We start from the raw sequence: 8,664 nt of genomic DNA, 5'->3' as shown, positions 1-8,664 counted from the left end.
AGGATCTCCTTCTGATTCTGAGTCAGAGTCAACAGCTTCCTTTGACTCTGCTCCTTTGTCTTTGACAATAGCCATGAGTCCTTGGACTTCACCATCAGAGTCAACATCCTCTGATTCTGATTCATTAAATGTCACCATCAGACTCTTCTTCATCTTGAAGTGCTTCTTTGGCTTCTTGTCCTTCTTCAACTTTGGACAATCACTTTTGTAGTGCCCTGATTCTTTGCACTCAAAGCATGTGACTTCCTTAATTGATGACTTCTTCTGGCCTGAAGATTCAGACTTTCCTTTTGCTTTTCCAGAGCCTTTGTACTTGCTCTGCCTGTGCTTCCAGATGCGGTTGAGTCTCTTGGAGATCAGAGTCAGCTCATCTTCATCAGAATCTTCTGATGCTTCTTCAGATTCTTCTGCTTCAGCTTGGAGAGCCTTTGACTTCTCAGCCTTAGCCTTTTCAGATTTGGATTTCAAGGCTATAGACTTTTTCCTCAGATCTTGCATCTCAGAACGCTTCAGCTCATGGCATTTCAAAATGCTGATGAGTTCCTCTAAACTCATATGCTCGACATCTCTTGTGAGCTCTATTGATGTCACTAAAGGCATCCAGCTTTCAGGAAGACACCTGATGACCCTTATGACATGATCTTTTGTTGTGTAGCTCTTGTTGAGAGGTCATATTCCAGCTACAAGCAACTGAAATCTGGAGAACATTTCTTCAATAGACTCATTAGGCTCCATGATGAAGGATTCATACTTTTGGATCAAAGACAATGCCTTTGATTCTTTGACTTTCTTGTTTCCTTCATGAGACATCTTCAGAGACTCAAAAATTCCTTTTGCAAATTCACGATCAGTAATCTTCTGGTACTCTTCATAAGAAATAGCACTTAGAAGAATTGCTCTTGCTTTGTGATGTTGTGAGTACAGCTTCTTTTGATCTGCAGTCATCTCTGACCTTGGAATCTTCTTGCCATCTGCATCGACTGGACGCTCATAGCAATCCACAATAATATCCCAGAGATCTGCATCAAAACCCAGAAAGAAACTTTCGAGTCTATCTTTCCAATACTCGAACCTTTGTCCGTCGAACATAGGAGGCTTTGCGTTGTATCCATCTTTCTGTGTTTCACTGGTGGTAGCCATTGTTTTTCACACCGGCCCGGATCATTGAACACTGTTAGGTGTGGTAATCAGAACTTGCGCTCTGATACCAATTGAAGGTATGAAAAACGGTAGAAAGGGGGGGGGGGTTTGAATAACGTTTTCAAGATAAAACTTCCACCTTAAAGATTTTAACTTATCTTTTCGAGAACTAAGTGCTAAAGATGAGAGATAGGAAAGCACACAAGGATTTTATCCTGGTTCACTTGATAAATCACTCAAGCTACTCCAGTCCACCCGTTAAGGTGATTTCTTCCTTCTTAGAATGAAGGCAATCCACTAATCAGGTATGTGTTACAACTGCACTTGAAACCTACAAGTGACTAACAATACACTGACTTAGCTCACACTAAGATTCACTCTCTTAGTCTTCTCTAGGATCTGATTAACCTTGATCTCCTAAAGGAAAACTATACAACTGTATATGAAGTTCTTGTTTACAAAGAAAGTGCTTCTAAAAATCTTATAAAAAACACAATGAAATTCAAGATGAAAGAAAGCTTAGAAGGATTTGAATATTTCTTGCGCGTGTGTGAATGCTTCTAGCCGCTTCTTTCAATCTTCAGTCACCATTTATACTCCAAGGATTAGGGTTGAACGTTGCATGGAAATGCTACCGTTGGAGGGCAGTTCTGGAAATTCCAGCTTCTGCTGTGGCTGAGGATGTTAGGTAGGTCGTCAGGATAGTACACTTTGCTTTTGTACTTTGGATAGTGACTTGACCTTAACCTCGTAGACTTCTGATCAGAGGAGCGCTTCGTGTTGGAACTTGTGAAGCTGATTGATCAGAGTCAGAGGGAAGCTTGGATCCTCTTACCGTTGTACCTTCTGATCATCACTTCAGAGGATCAGTACATGGTGTTCAGAGCCAGTTGCTTCTGGACTTCAGAGTCTTCACTCTTCAGAGTCTGGATCGTCAGAGTCTTCTTTACCATCAGAGCTTCTGAGCCTTCAGAGTCTCTTGGTTGTCTGATCTTCTGGATCATCAGAGCTTCAAGTGAGCTGAGTCCTTATCAGAGCTTGATTTACTTCCGATCTTCTGAAGCTTTTCCACTGTTCAGAATGAACATGGAGAATGCGAAAGCGATGCTTGGGTCACTCTTTAAGCACAGTGTTTCTGATTTGTGTGAGATGAAATAGAGGTCAGAGCCTGTAAATAGCACACTCAGAAAAACATGTTAGAGTACCACAATTGTTCATATCAAAAGGTTAACTTGTAATCATCAAAACATAGAGTTGTACTACTAGATCAAAACTTGATCTTACAGATGTTTCACTCCTCCAATTTTCTGACGACACTCTCTTCATGGGGGAACCCTCTACCCAAAATGTGCTTGTCATGAAGAGTATGTTAAGATGCTTTGAACTAATGTCAGGATTAAAGGTAAATTTCTTCAAGAGTAAGCTAGGCAGGGTGTCTTTGAACATGACAGAACTTCATAGATTTGCAACAATTCTCAATTGTAGTACCATGGTGACACCTTTCACATATTTGGGGATTCCGATTGGCGCAAACCCGAGGAGGATTGCAACTTGTGAACCACTCCTTTCAAAGCTCAAAAAGCGCCTCGCTTCTTGGAAGAGTAAGACACTTTCCTTTGGAAGTAAATTATGTTTGATTAAAAGTGTATTATCTTCTATGCCCCTCTTTCTCTTATCTTTCTATAAGATGCCGAAAGGGGTTGCTTACCTTTGCAAAAAGCTCCAAAAACAATTTCTATGGGGAAATGAAGAGGGAGTGAGGAAAGCAGCATGGGTAAAATTAGAGTGAGTGTGTCGACCGAAAGATGAAGGAGGTTTAGGAGTAAAATACCTAGAGGTGTTCAATAAATCCTTGTTAGCTAAATGGAGATGGAGACTCTTAAGGGAGAGAGATAGCTTGTGGGGTAGAGTATTGAATGCAAAATATAACGCTTTCAATCGGGTGAGAGAGGAGAGGTGTTTAGATAGGGGATCTTGGTGGTGGAGGGACCTAGGAGTTTCGTGTGGGGGACAGAGGAGTGGTTTAAAAATCTAGTTTGTAAAAGAATAGGGGATGGTAGGAATACATTGTTTTGGGAAGAGAGATGGCTGAGGGAAGAGAGGACCTTGAAACAGAAATACAGGAGACATTCGATATTTCTCTCTTACAACAATGCCCGATCTCAGACATGGGAAATTGGGTGGAAGGGAGATGGATTTGGACTCTAAGCTGGAGAAGAACTCTGTTCACTTGGGAATCTCTCTTACTGGAGGACCTACTGCAAGACCTGGGTTCAATTCAGCTTTCCTTTGGAGCCAAGGACCACTAGTTTTGGGAAGCTTCCCCTGATGGCATGTTTACAGTGAAATCAGCATATGATTCTCAGCTTGGATCAGTCCCACTTGCTGATAGTTCTGCATTTAAAATTCTCTGGAAAATTGCAGCTCCCTCGAATGTCTTAGCCTTCACTTGGCGGGTATTACTTGACAGAATACAAACGAAAGAAAATTTGAAGAAACGAGGCATCATTCAACCCGGTCAACAAAGCAATTGTGTGTTTTGCCAGAACCAAGCGGAAAGCTTGTCCCACCTCTCGTTCTCTTGCAAATTTGCGTGAGAGGTGTGGTCGAGAACATACAAGTGGTTGGGAATTGTGACTGTCCAACATTCAGATGCAAATTTGCATTTTCTTCAGCACGGGAACATCATCGCCTCACACTCATGTAATGGATGGTGGGTTATATGGGCTGCAGTTGTTTGGTCCATTTGGATACTTAGAAATGACATTGTGTTCAATTCAGGCTCAGCTTGTGTTGATAAGATTATGGATATAATTCAATTCAGGTCCTGGAAATGGCTCAAGGTGAAAAGGAAGGATTTTACATGTTCAGCTTATGAATGGTTTTGGAATCCTTCTTTATGTCTGAGGGTGGGATCTACCGATTTTTGATCCGTTTGTTAGGTTTATTCCTTCTCTTGGTGTTCTCCACAGATACAGAACTGTATCTTTTGTTGATGTCTCTTCTGGGGCTCTTGGAACCGACCAGGGACTTTTGTTTCAAACATTGGTAGCTGAATAACGTTGGCTGCACAATTTCTTGTCTCATTGCTGACTGATTTTTGACCACTTTATGCTGGCTGCCCACCTCTATAGTTGGTTCTATTTTTCCTATCTTTTGGAGCCGAGGACCCACATTTTTATCTCTCTCTCCCCTAACTCATGTCAAACTAAACAAGGTTGCATTCATTATCTCTCCCCTAACTCTGTCTTCTCTCTTTCTCTCTTCTCTAACTCTCTCCTAACAAACAACCCCTAAAAGAGAAAGAGAAGAAAACTCCAATGGAAGAGGAGACCCTCGAAAAGGGTGGCGTGGCAGCTACAACTTGTGTTGTGCTCTAGCAGAGAAAATGTATGCATGGTGTCTCTCTTTCTAGTTGACAACAGTAAAAAAAAAACAGAAAACAATCAGATACTTTTTTTTTTTTGGTCAATAGGTACTTCTGCTCATACATAGTGAAAACATAGAAAATCCACTCATTAAAAGAGCAATTAGCCCAATCTGATTTTTTTTGGGCAAGACCCAATCTGATCTTAACGGGACACACTATTTCTGGACTAATTTTTTACATTGATTAATTAGGACTGGTCCGGTAATGAGTTAAGCGGGCCACGCACTAATCAGATAGGTTGCATCCGCTAAGAATCGATTCTTGGACCTCCCCCTACCCAACCCATATGTCCCTCAGCTCCTACCACTTGAGTTATCTTATGGGGACTTCATAGCCTATTTGGTCGGGTGCAATTTATCAGAAAGATAAATTGCACCCGCTAGGAATCAATTCCTGAACCTCCCCCTATCCAACCCATATGTTCCTCAGCTCCTACTATTTGAGCTATCCTACGGAGACTTCAGAACCTATATTGTTTTCGACAAAAAAAACCTATTTTGTTAATTTCAATTTTGGAAAGTAGTATAACAGTTTTTTAGCGATGAGGAAGGGATTGGCAGTCACTTATTCTGGCGAAGAATGGACTACTATTTTTTTATATTTTGGCTAACACTCCATTTTTTTATTTTTTAATTAATTTTTATATGCCTTTACTATTTATTTTTAATCATATGAACCGTTAATGCTGTACCAAAAAATATGAACCGATAATAGTTTAAATTTTAATAAGTATAATTAATTTTTTTTCCCCATACATCGGAAAGCTGTATAATTAATGTATTAATGCTTTAGTTAAATATATTACATATTTTTAGTAAATAATATCAAAATTTTTACCGCCTACCACATTTCGGCAATCGAACATTTTTTTCTAAACAATAAATAATTCCATTCAAACAAAAAAGGGGCAAAACTTATTTTGGAAATGTTTGGTTAAAGCTATGAAATAATTTTAGGCTTAATAGCACTTTTGGTCCCCCACGTTTCAAAAATGTGCAATATTAATCCCCCACGTTTGAAAATAGCATAATGGTACCTCCACGTTTGTCTTCGTTAACAGTTTTGGTCCCTCAGCAATTTTCCGTCCAAAAACTAACCGTTCTGAGGGTAAATATGTAATTGAGCAAAAAAAATTAATTAAAATATTAACAACACTTAAAAACCAAGAAAAATATCCCCTTCTCATCTCCCTCATCATCTTCATCAACCTAGAAAACCCAGAAAAAAAATATTCCTCTCCAAAACATCTTCATCTTCCCTACAAATATATCACCTTGGCCATACAATTAATGCTTTGGGTCAATTGTTCCAGTAGAAGGTGGTGTTGTATGTTTAAAAATCCTCAAATCTCCCACACCCTCATCTTCGCCCCCAAACCCAACCCTAATTATCCTCACTGTTCTTCAATGCTCTGTTTCGAGAAGAAGGAAGAGATGCCGCGGTTCTCGTTGAAGAAGAAGATCCATCCTTCCGCCGCTGCCGCCGCTGATAAGAGAGTTTGGCTTTGGATCCGAATGCCCAGCCACCTTCTGATCGGGTTTTATTGCTGAAGGAACAAAACCCCTTTGTTCCCCGTTTGATTTGATTCCATTGCTCGGTGCTAACTGTTGCTATGGCTTCTCGCGGTTGCTGATTTCAGAGGGCTTTACTTGGATGGATATGGATTCGTCTGATTTGTCTTCTTCTTCGCCTTGCACTTCTCCCATGTCTTCTTCTACTGCTTGCACTGCCTCTGATGCTGTTCAGTTTATGGGTCAAGATGGTGATGGTTGCATTTCGTTCGCTTCCCCCAAACCTCTTTAGATAAAAAACAACAAAACCATCACCCAACCGCCATGAATCTGGTTCAGGGGTTAGCAAATATGGGTTTCGAATCTGGGTTTTGGGGTCTGATGTGAGAAACATTTTACCATCAGAACCCAGAAATTTTACCCAGAACCCAGAAACATTATCTCCAATACTGTTCTGATTTTTGTTTCAAATACCGACAACCCAAAACTTCAATTCTAGAACCCAAAATTCCCAGGTTCCTCCCACCTCTCCAACCTCTCCTCACCCAAATCACCGTGGAGCTTCTCGCTTCTCCAAGACGCAGAACAAGCAAAACAGAGACACGAGGTTCTTTGCTCTCCAACGCCGTTTGAGTAGATGAGTGTCCTAGATTTTTTTTTTATTAATTTTATCAATTTAAATTTTATTAAAATTTCCAAGTCAGCAAAAAACGTTAGTTTTTGGACGGAAAATTGCTGAGGGACCAAAACTGTTAACGGAGACAAACGTGGAGGTACCATTATGCTATTTTCAAACGTGGGGGATTAATATTGCACATTTTTGAAACGTGGGGGACCAAAAGTGCTATTAAGCCATAATTATATTTCTAGGAATGTTGTACACTTAGATATAATTTATTCTTGGGTAAATTGTATAAATTTGTTTGATAGAGATTTCGTCTAGACTTCTGGCCCGGGTTCGATCCCCATTGAGGTAAAAAATAATATCTTTGTGGTTAGGGATATCACTACCGTATCTCGAGGTAGATTAGTCAGTAGAGTCCATTTCCCCCGTTGAGACTGGTGGTCAAAGGAAAAAAAAGAAAATAAGTTTTTTAAATTCTTGGGAATATTTTCAAATTTTGTTTATTCAAAAAATTTAAAATAAAAAAATGATGAAATTGTAAAAATGAGAACGTAACTTCAATTCCCATGGAAATATAATGACCTGTTTGGTTTGCCCATTTTCTATTTTTATTTTCAAAAAAAAAAATAGAAAACATATGTGAAAATGTGTTTGGTTAAAATTTTAAAAATATTTTCTCTGAAAACGTTCCGAAAATGGGTCAACCTTTTGAAAATAAAAAAGTCATTTTCACATTATCAGTGAAAATGGAAACGAAAATGTTGAAAACACGCGGTGGCATAGTTGTAATGTGACAAAGTCTGTGTAATGAACTTTCTTTGAAATAAATTATGTCCGGGAATATTTTTACTCCATCGTTCATTTTTAAGTTTTGTTCATAAAGCTCTCAAATTAAGAAAGTGGATTGTTAGAGTTTTTTCCTATTCTACCATCTCACATCTCAATCATAAAGTCATAAAGCTATCTAACCAAGATAGTAAATTGTTAGTTTTTTTCCCACTCTCTCGTATCATTAAACCATTTAACACTCTCTCCCAATTATAAAGTCATAAAGCTCTTCATAATTATTGAGAAAATAGAATTGTATGAAAAATGTGAAGTGAAGTTATTAATAAAGTAGGGGTATAATTGACAAATTGTAACCTTAAAACATCAAAATAACAGTTAAATAGGAAAAAAAAATTCTTGTAAAACGACACTTAAAAAGGAACGGATGAAGTACAAAACTTCTACCAAATGCGAGAATACATGATTTCCACTCATATTTTCCCAATAATATATATTTTTGAATACTCCCTCCGTTCTACAAAGATTATTGTTTAATATTGTGACGCAAAAAGTAAGATTACAATTATTGATAGTATAATGTTATTATAGTACCCCTGTTTAATTTTACTAGTATTAAATGCAACTATTAAATTATACTTAGAAAAGAATGTAGTTAGTAGAGAAGAGTTGTGGTTAGTTAATTAAAAATGTGACAAGTGAGAAAAAAATGTATTAAATGATGGCATATGTGAAAAAAATTGATAAAAAATGCATTAGATTTCTAAAACAACAAACATTTTAATATATTGGAAAAAAATGTAAAAAACAACCGTTTTTCTGAAACAGAGAGAGTATCTAATAAGTATGAAGTCTTTCATATCATAATTTTATGTGATCAATTTATGTAAGAAATTTGTAATTTTATAAAATATTTAATTATTATCGGTTCAACCCGTTAAGTTATCATTAAATAATTTAATGAGTAATGATATATACATACCTCATTTTCAAATATTTTTCTTTCTATTTCTCTTTCTGCATTTCCTATCACATTAAAAACTTATCACTTATTTCTCTCTCATTTCAATCTTATCTCATTAGATGGAGGTGGAATTGATTTGTGTACTAAACATTATTGCAACTGAATCGCAAACTAGTGCCTTCTCCAGTACATTAAAGCGGTGAAAAAT

This window comes from Lotus japonicus, chromosome 6 (assembly GCF_012489685.1).
Source record: "Lotus japonicus ecotype B-129 chromosome 6, LjGifu_v1.2".
Classification (NCBI taxonomy): domain Eukaryota; kingdom Viridiplantae; phylum Streptophyta; class Magnoliopsida; order Fabales; family Fabaceae; genus Lotus; species Lotus japonicus.
This window is presented reverse-complemented; position numbering follows the sequence as displayed.